We start from the raw sequence: 10,000 nt of genomic DNA, 5'->3' as shown, positions 1-10,000 counted from the left end.
ACGCGGTTTTTTGCGCCGCCCCGGCTGACGCGGTTTTTGCCGCCCCGGCTGACGCAGTTCGGACTTAGCACTTTTCGGCTGTGCCTGGCTGGCGGCCCACTCACTCGATCGCCATGTCTGTTTGCCACAGTTTTCCCGGTGGTGCCGCACCCGGGCTCGCCCCGGCTGACGCAGTTTTCGCGCCGCCCCGGCTGACGCGGTTTCGTGCCGCCCCGGCAGACGCGGTTTTCGCGCCGCCCCGGCTGACGCGGTTTCGTGCCGCCCCGGCAGACGCAGTTCGGACTTAGCACTTTTCGGCTGTGCCTGGCTGGCGGCCCACTCACTCGATCGCCATGTCTGTTTGCCACAGTTTTCCCGGTGGTGCCGCACCCGGGCTCGCCCCGGCTGACGCAGTTTTCGCGCCGCCCCGGCTGACGCGGTTTCGTGCCGCCCCGGCAGACGCGGTTTTCGCGCCGCCCCGGCTGACGCGGTTTCGTGCCGCCCCGGCAGACGCAGTTCGGACTTAGCACTTTTCGGCTGTGCCTGGCTGGCGGCCCACTCACTCGATCGCCATGTCTGTTTGCCACAGTTTTCCCGGTGGTGCCGCACCCGGGCTCGCCCCGGCAGACGCGTTTTTTTTTTTCTTTCGCCCCGGCTGACGCAGTTTTCGCGCCGCCCCGGCTGACGCGGTTTCGTGCCGCCCCGGCAGACGCGGTTTTTTTGCGCCGCCCCGGCTGACGCGGTTTTTGCCGCCCCGGCTGACGCAGTTCGGACTTGGCACTTTTTGGCTGAGCCTGGCTGGTGGCCCACTCACTCGATCGCCATGTCTGTTAGCCACAGTTTTCCCGGTGGTGCCGCACCCGGGCTCGCCCCGGCTGACGCAGTTTTCGCGCCGCCCCGGCAGACGCGGTTTTCGCGCCGCCCCGGCTGACGCGGTTTTTGCCGCCCCGGCTGACGCAGTTCGGACTTGGCACTTTTTGGGCTGAGCCTGGCTGGCGGCCCACTCACTCGATCGCCATGTCTGTTTGCCACAGTCTTCCCGGTGGTGCCGCACCCGGGCTCGCCCCGGCAGACGCGTTTTTTTTTCTTTCGCCCCGGCAGACGTGGTTCCCCCCCCCCCCCTTTTCGCTCGCCCCGGCTGACGAGGTTTTCGCGCCGCCCCGGCTGACGCAGTTTTCGCGCCGCCCCGGCTGACGCGGTTTCGTGCCGCCCCGGCTGACGCGGTTTTCGCGCCGCCCCGGCTGACGCGGTTTTTGCGTCGCCCCGGCTGACACGGTTCGGACTTTGCACTTTTCGGCTGTGCCTGGCTGGCGGCCCACTCACTCGATCGCCATGTCTGTTTGCCACAGTTTTCCCGGTGGTGCCGCACCCGGGCTTGCCCCGGCAGACGCGTTTTTTTTTTCTTTTCGCCCCGGCTGACGCAGTTTTCGCCCCGCCCCGGCTGACGCGGTTTCGTGCCGCCCCGGCAGACGCGGTTTTTTGCGCCGCCCCGGCTGACGCGGTTTTTGCCGCCCCGGCTGACGCAGTTCGGACTTTGCACTTTTTGGCTGAGCCTGGCTGGCGGCCCACTCACTCGATCGCCATGTCTGTTTGCCACAGTTTTCCCGGTGGTGCCGCACCCGGGCTCGCCCCGGCAGACGCGTTTTTTTTTTCCTTCGCCCCGGCAGACGTGGTTCCCCCCCCCCCCTCCGTCTTTCTTTTTGTTTTTTTTTTTCGCCGCGGCTGAAGTGGATTTTTCGGTGCCTCGACGCCCCGGTAGTCGCGGTTTTTCCGTTTCCGCACGGCCCCGGCTGACGCTGCTCGGTCACAGTCGCCTTTTGTGAGGATTGCAGACTTCTTGAGCGCGGGTGTTTTTTTTTTGTTGTTGTTGTTGTTTTATTACGCATTCGCTCCAGCAGACGCTGTTTAGACTTTTTGTTTCCTCTTTTATCCTGCGACGAGGTGACGAGGTTTATTCGGTGCCCCGCCGCCCCGGCTGAAGTGATTTTTCCTGTCCCGTGCCGCCCCGGCTGACGCGGTTGGGACTTCGCGTTTGTTCGGCCGCCACGGGTTTTGGCGCACTCGCTCGGTTGCTTGTTGTTGCCACTTGTTGCGAACCCAGGTTTCTTGAGCGAGCGCGGGCGTTTTTTCTTCCTTTCTTTCTTTGTTCTATGTGTTAGCGAATCGGCCTTTAATATCACACGAGGACTCACAACCAACAATTTTCAGTTTGAAGTGTAAAAAATCTGCAGGTGTTGACGTAACTGACTTGCCCCGTACCCTTGAGTACATCCATGAAGTTCTCGTAGTACTACTAAATCGCATTATTCCAAGTGGAGAAATTCCCATAAACTTGCAAACCTCTACACGAAAATCGGTGCGCGTGATAAAGTTGAAAATTATCGTCCGATATCAAATGTGCCTTCTATAACACAAATTCTAGGAAAAAAAAAAAAACACTTGTTCGCCGTTTTCTGCGCCGTGACTGGCAGCACTCCGGCGAAGCGAAACGGGGTCGATTCGAGCACGATATCGGCGTCTTTCGACGTGCTCGCCGGCGACCGTCGCACGAGTACGTCGCACGAGCGCGTCTGCCGGGGCGCCGTTTGCGAAGCCGACGCAAAAGTGGGAACCGCCGCTCGGATGATCGCCGCTTTCGGCAGAGTGAGTGTTGGCACTCCGGGGAAGCGAAACAGCGTGAATGCGCCCACGAAATCGGCGTATTTTGAAGTGCCCGCCGGCGACCGTCGCACGAGTACGGTAAACCGCGTCAGCCGGGGCGTAGTTCGGGACGCCGACGAAAAAGTGGGAAGCGCAACTCGGATCTTCGCCGTTTTTGCAGGAGTGAGTGGCGGCCCTCCTGCGAGACCAAGAAGCATCGATTCGTGCACGAATTCGGCGCCTTTCGACGTGATCGCCGGCGACCGTCGCTCGAGTAGGGCAAACCGCGTCTGCCGGGGCGGGCTTCGGGACGCCGATGCGAAAGTGGGAAACGCTGCTCGGATGTTCGCCGTTTTTGGCCGAGTGAGTGCTGGCACTCGGGCGAAGCCAAACGGGGCCGATTACGGCACGATATCGGCGTCTTTCGACGTGCCCGGCGGCGACCGTCGCACGAGTACGGTAAACCGCGTCAGCCCGGGCGGAGTTCGGGACGCCGATGCGAAAGTGGAGAACGCCGCTCGGATCTTCGCCGTTTTTGGAGGAGTGAGTGGCGGCACTCCGGAGAAGCCAAGGAGCGCCAATTAGCGCACGATATCGGCGTCTTTCGACGCGCTCGCCGGCGACCGTCGAACGAGTAGGGCAAACCGCGTCTGCCGGGGCGGGGTTTACGACGCCGACGCAAAAGTGGGAACCGCCGCTCGGATGTTGGCCGTTTTTGGCAGAGTGAGTGCTGGCACACCGGCGACGCGAAAGAGCGCGAAAGCGCCCACGAAAGTGGCGTATTTGGACGTGCTTGACGGCGACCGCTGCAGGAGTACGAAAAACCACGTCAGCCGGGGCGAGCGACCCACGGCGGTCTGGGTGCTTATCGCTGCTATTATAGGGGCACCCCGGCAGACGCAGAAAAAAAAAATTTTTTTTCGACCTTCTTTTTTGCTGGTCGAGCTCGGGTAACCCAGGTCGCAATGGGAGCCGCGCACGAAAGCGGCGTCGCGAGACGCGTTCGCGGTCGCTAGTCGCACGAGCTCGGCAACCGCGTCAGCCGGCGCGGAGTTCGGGATGCTGACGGCTAAGTGGGTACCGCTGCTCGGATGTTCGCCGTTTTTGGCCGAGTGAGTGCTGGCACTCCGGCGAAGCGAAACGGGGCCGATTCGGGCACGATATCGGCGTATTTCGACGTGCTCGCCGGCGACCGTCGCACGAGTACGGCAAAGCGCGTCTGCCGGGGCGAGGTTTGCGATGCCGACGAAAAAGTGGGAAGCGCCGCTAGGATCTTCGCCGTTTTTGCAGGAGTGAGTGGCGGCCCTCCTGCGAGACCAAGAAGCATCGACTCGCGCACGATATCGGTGTCTTTCGACGTGCCCGCCGGCCACCGCCGCACGAGTACGGCAAACCGCGTATGCCGGGGCGGGGTTGGCGACGCCGACGCAAAAGTGGGAACCGCCACTAGGATGTTCGCCGTTTTTGGCAGAGTGAGTGCTGGCACACCGGCGACGCGAAAGAGCGCGAAAGCGCCCACGAAAGTGGCGTATTTGGACGTGCTTGACGGCGACCGCTGCAGGAGTACGAAAAACCACGTCAGCCGGGGCGAGCGACCCACGGCGGTCTGGGTGCTTATCGCTGCTATTATAGGGGCACCCCGGCAGACGCAGAAAAAAAAAAATTTTTTTCGACCTTCTTTTTTGCTGGTCGAGCTCGGGTAACCCAGGTCGCAATGGGAGCCGCGCACGAAAGCGGCGTCGCGAGACGCGTTCGCGGTCGCTAGTCGCACGAGCTCGGCAACCGCGTCAGCCGGCGCGGAGTTCGGGATGCCGACGGCTAAGTGGGTACCGCTGCTCGGATGTTCGCCGTTTTTGGCCGAGTGAGTGCTGGCACTCCGGCGAAGCGAAACGGGGCCGATTCGGGCACGATATCGGCGTATTTCGACGTGCTCGCCGGCGACCGTCGCACGAGTACGGCAAAGCGCGTCTGCCGGGGCGAGGTTTGCGATGCCGACGAAAAAGTGGGAAGCGCCGCTCGGATCTTCGCCGTTTTTGCAGGAGTGAGTGGCGGCCCTCCTGCGAGACCAAGAAGCATCGACTCGCGCACGATATCGGTGTCTTTCGACGTGCCCGCCGGCCACCGCCGCACGAGTACGGCAAACCGCGTATGCCGGGGCGGGGTTGGCGACGCCGACGCAAAAGTGGGAACCGCCACTAGGATGTTCGCCGTTTTTGGCAGAGTGAGTGCTGGCACTCCGGCGAAGCGAAAGAGCGCGAATGCGCCCACGAAAGTGGCGTGTTTGGACGTGCTTGACGACGACCACCGCAGGAAAACGAAAAACCACGTCAGCCGGGGCGAGCGACCCATGGCGGTCTGGGTGCTTATCGCTGCTATTATAGGGGCACCCCGGCAGACGCAAAAAAAAAAAAAAATTTTTTTCGACATTCTTTCTTGCTCGTCGACCTCGGGTGACCCAGGTCGCAGTGGGAGCCGCGCACGAAAGCGGCGTCGCGAGACGGCTTCGCGGTCGCTAGTCGCACGAGCTCGGCAACCGCGTCTGCCGGGGCGGAGTTCGGGACGCCGACGGCTAAGTGGGAACCGCCGCTCGGATGTTCGCCGTTTGTGGCCGAGTGAGTGCTGGCACTCCGGCGAAGCCAAACGGGGCCGATTCCGGCACGATATCGGCGTCTTTCTACGTGCTCGCCGGCGACCGTCGCACGAGTACGGCAAAGTGCGTCTGCCGGGGCGGGGTTTGCGACGCGTACGCAATAGTGAGAACCGTCGCTCGGATGTTCGTCGTCTTTCGCCGAGCCAGTGCTGGCACTCCGGCGAAGCCGAACGGAGCCGATTCGGGCACGATATCGGCGTCTTTCCACGTGCTCGCCGGCGACCGTCGCACGAGTACGGTAAACCGCGTCAGCCGGGGCGGAGTTCGGGACGCCGATGCGAAAGTGGGAAGCGCCGCTCGGATCTTCGCCGTTTTTGGAGGAGTCAGTGGCGGCACTCCGGTGAAGCCAAGGTGCGCCAATTCGCGCACGATATCGGCGTCTTTCGACGTGCCCGCCGGCCACCGTCGCACGAGTACGGCAAACCTCGTCTGCCGGGGCGGGGTTTGCGACGCCGACGCAAAAGTGGGAACCGCCGCTCGGATGTTCGCCGTTTTTGGCAGAGTGAGTGCTGGCACTCCGGCGAAGCGAAAGAGCGTGAATGCGCCCACGAAAGTAGCGTATTTGGACGTGCTTGACGGCGACCGCCGCAGGAGTACGAAAAACCACGTCAGCCGGGGCGAGCGACCCACGGCGGTCTGGGTGCTTATCGCTGCTATTATAGGGGCACCCCGGCAGACGCAGAAAGAAAAAAAAAAAAATGGGGACATGGCGTGCGTCACCGTGCGGCTTCGCAGCGTTGCCGAAGTCGCCGAGCCCTTCGACTGAGCCGAACGGCGGACAGGGAACGTTGGTCGGCCGTTCTAACCTGTCGGTGCCACGCCGAGACGTCGTTAAGGAAAACCGCGTCGTGGGCCTCTACGACGCCGTCGAGTCGTTGTACGTTTGGTGTCCAGCGTGTCGGCGGCGAGTAGCGGACACGTCGTTCACGACTTCGGTCTTTCGCAGTCGACGCGAACTTGCGGAGAGTCGTGGTGCCTCACGTTTTCGGCAGAAACCGCGGCGGAATTTTCCCGTGCGTGCGCGCACGACCTCGGTGCTGTGCCGTCAGCGTAGTGTTGCACAAACTCGTGGCCTACCCAAGGTGCGGTACGTTTGCGGCCGTATCCTCGGTGGGAATTTCGTGAGTAGGGTCGCAAATTCTACGACCTCGGCGGGTTTGAGAGCGACGTAGACTTGTGGCACGCTCAACGTGCCACACGTTTCGGGGCACACCCGCGGTGAAATTTTCTCGAGTACGCTCGTATTAGTGCCCAAGGAGGTCTGGGTACTTATCGCTGCTATTATGTGGGGGTTCTCGTGAGCGGCGTACGCGAAAGCGACCGGGTGTCTGATATGCGGCGGGCTTCGGCCTCGTCAAGCGTGTCCTCGGGTCTGCTCCAGGGGAATCCACGGCAGTCGTCTGCAGCCTCATCCGCTTGATGCGTTAGGGGCTGGTTGTCGGACGGTGCCGTTTTACCACGATATCGAGGTGTGTTCCGTGTCGTCCTCGGGCGATTCAGATGCGAAAGCGCCGAAGACGCGGGCGTGACCCGTCGTCTGGCGGCTTTGCAGTCTCGGCTCCGTTGCTAGTTCCGGCCGGTCCACCGACAGTGCAGCGGGCTTGGGCAACCCGCACGGCGCGACCGAGTCGATGCAACGAAAAAGAGCGAGCATGAACGTGCTTCTTGCCGCACGGCTCCCACTCGTCTTTCGGGAAGGTTGTGCCGTAGCGAGCTCGAACGCCGTCATCTCGGAGTGCAAAATAAGCGTGTTGGGGCGCCTGAAGGTGGCCTCCGCCGCACACAGACTGCGTCCGGCCCGCCGAAGGCGAGGACGGACGCGCAGTCGAACGATTACCTGGTTGATCCTGCCAGTAATCATATGCTTGTCTCAAAGATTAAGCCATGCATGTCTAAGTACATGCCGAAATAAGGCGAAACCGCGAATGGCTCATTAAATCAGTTATGGTTCCTTAGATCGTTTCTTCCTACTTGGATAACTGTGGCAATTCTAGAGCTAATACATGCAGTGAGCCTGGAGCCCTTTGGGTAACGGGTGCTTTTATTAGACCAAGATCGATCGGGTTTCGGCCCGTATTGTGTGGTGACTCTGGATAACTTTGTGCTGATCGCATGGCCACGAGCCGGCGACGTTTCTTTCAAGTGTCTGCCTTATCAACTTTCGATGGTAGGTTACTTGCTTACCATGGTTGTTACGGGTAACGGAGAATCAGGGTTCGATTCCGGAGAGGGAGCCTGAGAAACGGCTACCACATCCAAGGAAGGCAGCAGGCGCGCAAATTACCCACTCCCGGCACGGGGAGGTAGTGACGAAAAATAACAATACGGGACTCTTTTGAGGCCCCGTAATTGAAATGAGTACACTCTAAATCCTTTAACGAGGATCAATTGGAGGGCAAGTCTGGTGCCAGCAGCCGCGGTAATTCCAGCTCCAATAGCGTATACTAAAGCTGCTGCGGTTAAAAAGCTCGTAGTTGGATCTCAGTTCCAGACGAGTAGTGCATCTACCCGATGCGACGGCTCGGACTGAACATCATGCCGGTTCTTTCTTGGTGCACTTCATTGTGTGCCTCGAGATGGCCGGTGCTTTTACTTTGAAAAAATTAGAGTGCTCAACGCAGGCGAGTCGCCTGAATAAACTTGCATGGAATAATAGAACAAGACCTCGTTTCTGTTCTGTTGGTTTTTGGAATACGAGGTAATGATTAAGAGGGACGGACGGGGGCATTCGTATTGCGGCGCTAGAGGTGAAATTCTTGGACCGTCGCAAGACGAACTACTGCGAAAGCATTTGCCAAGAATGTTTTCATTGATCAAGAACGAAAGTCAGAGGTTCGAAGGCGATCAGATACCGCCCTAGTTCTGACCATAAACGATGCCAACCAGCGATCCGCCTGAGTTACTCAAATGACTCGGCGGGCAGCTTCCGGGAAACCAAAGTATTTGGGTTCCGGGGGAAGTATGGTTGCAAAGCTGAAACTTAAAGGAATTGACGGAAGGGCACCACCAGGAGTGGAGCCTGCGGCTTAATTTGACTCAACACGGGAAAACTTACCCGGCCCGGACACTGGGAGGATTGACAGATTGAGAGCTCTTTCTTGATTCGGTGGATGGTGGTGCATGGCCGTTCTTAGTTGGTGGAGCGATTTGTCTGGTTAATTCCGATAACGAACGAGACTCTAGCCTATTAAATAGGTGCGGGGTTCCCAGCACCTTACAACCTTCTTAGAGGGACAAGCGGCTCCTAGCCGCACGAAACAGAGCAATAACAGGTCTGTGATGCCCTTAGATGTCCGGGGCCGCACGCGCGCTACACTGAAGGAAGCAGCGTGTCTTTATCCCTGTCTGAAAAGACTGGGTAACCCGTGGAACTTCTTTCGTGATTGGGATAGGGGCTTGCAATTGTTCCCCTTGAACGAGGAATTCCCAGTAAGCGCGAGTCATAAGCTCGCGTTGATTACGTCCCTGCCCTTTGTACACACCGCCCGTCGCTACTACCGATTGAATGATTTAGTGAGGTCTTCGGACCGATGTCCGGCGCGGCCTTTCGGTTGCGCCGGTCTGTTGGAAAGATGACCAAACTTGATCATTTAGAGGAAGTAAAAGTCGTAACAAGGTTTCCGTAGGTGAACCTGCGGAAGGATCATTAACGGATTGTGAAGGGTGAGCGCCTCAGCTGCGTCTGCGCCCGACACTTTCTGCCGCTGACCCCGTTTGGACGCGGGGTCGGCTTTTCCCCACGGGGCTGCCTGAATGTGGAGCGGCACCCCGTGACAAATTGTTGCGCCCAGCGGACGCCAACACCGCGACCTTGGACGGTCGGCCAGGTGGCGGACGCGGGTACAAACGGCGCAACGCACTCATAGGTCGGCTTTCGACCCGCCACTGCACCGTGGCTCGAAGCGCTCGAAATGCGCGACCCGACCGCTGCGGGACCGCCTAGTACTGTAAACAGGAGCGGCGGAGCGCGAACGGCGAGTCGTGGTTACGTCGGTAGAAGGCGAGGCTGCGCGTTCCCGAAACGCCAGCCGAGTGCCCTCCCGACCGTTCGAGCGTGCAAGAACGAGACCCGACAATCGCGCGGCGACTGCCAAGTACGAGAGGAACGGCACAAGCGTCGGCGGTCGGTCAAGGAACTGGCGATGTGACGGGTCCGCTGTGCACCAGTGCATACCGTCCCGCCGTCCGCGGCAAGCGCCTCCGCGTCCTCGGGTGACGGAGGCTGCCGGTCGGTTCTTGCAGGCGAGGGATCTCGCTGGCACCGGTTCGCGTTGACGCGCGGCCGGTCATGGCACGGCGATGCGACGGCCGAGGTGCGCAGTACTCGATGGAGGAACCGCACGCTCCGATGACCGTCCCGCCCTCCGCGGCGTATGCGTACCGACCGTAATGGTTGCAGCAGCGCCGGCCGGCTTTTGAATTCGCCACACGAAACACGGTGCGAGATCGCGGTTAGGGGAGCGTCGACGTTGCCAGGCGTTTTGCTTGCTGCCGAGGGAAAGGCGGCACGGCCACGTCGCGCTCGTCGCGATTAGCGGGTCTGCGCGCTTTGGGAAGGTGCCGCAACGACTTGCCGAAAGAGGAAGCACGGAAGAACGAGGGACTTGGACGTCCCGACAATTGAACGCACTTGCGGCCAGGCCCTTGCTGGCTTCGTTCTTCCGCCTCGAGTAGGCTCGTACGCGGCTCCGGCGCCGAAAGTGGTCCTTGGCACCGACTTCGGTGGACGTG

General features: G+C 60.5%; 1 non-coding gene across 1 annotated transcript; it reads left to right on the top strand.

Moving 5' to 3' along the window:
* Positions 1–7,103: 7,103 nt before the first annotated feature.
* Positions 7,104–8,918, top strand: LOC142791587 (small subunit ribosomal RNA). Its single transcript, XR_012890322.1, has one exon. It is a non-coding gene; the product is annotated as a small subunit ribosomal RNA (ribosomal RNA).
* Positions 8,919–10,000: the final 1,082 nt, after the last annotated feature.

Source organism: Rhipicephalus microplus, unplaced genomic scaffold, assembly GCF_043290135.1.
Source record: "Rhipicephalus microplus isolate Deutch F79 unplaced genomic scaffold, USDA_Rmic scaffold_175, whole genome shotgun sequence".
Taxonomy (NCBI): Eukaryota; Metazoa; Arthropoda; class Arachnida; order Ixodida; family Ixodidae; genus Rhipicephalus; species Rhipicephalus microplus.
This window is presented reverse-complemented; position numbering and strand designations above follow the sequence as displayed.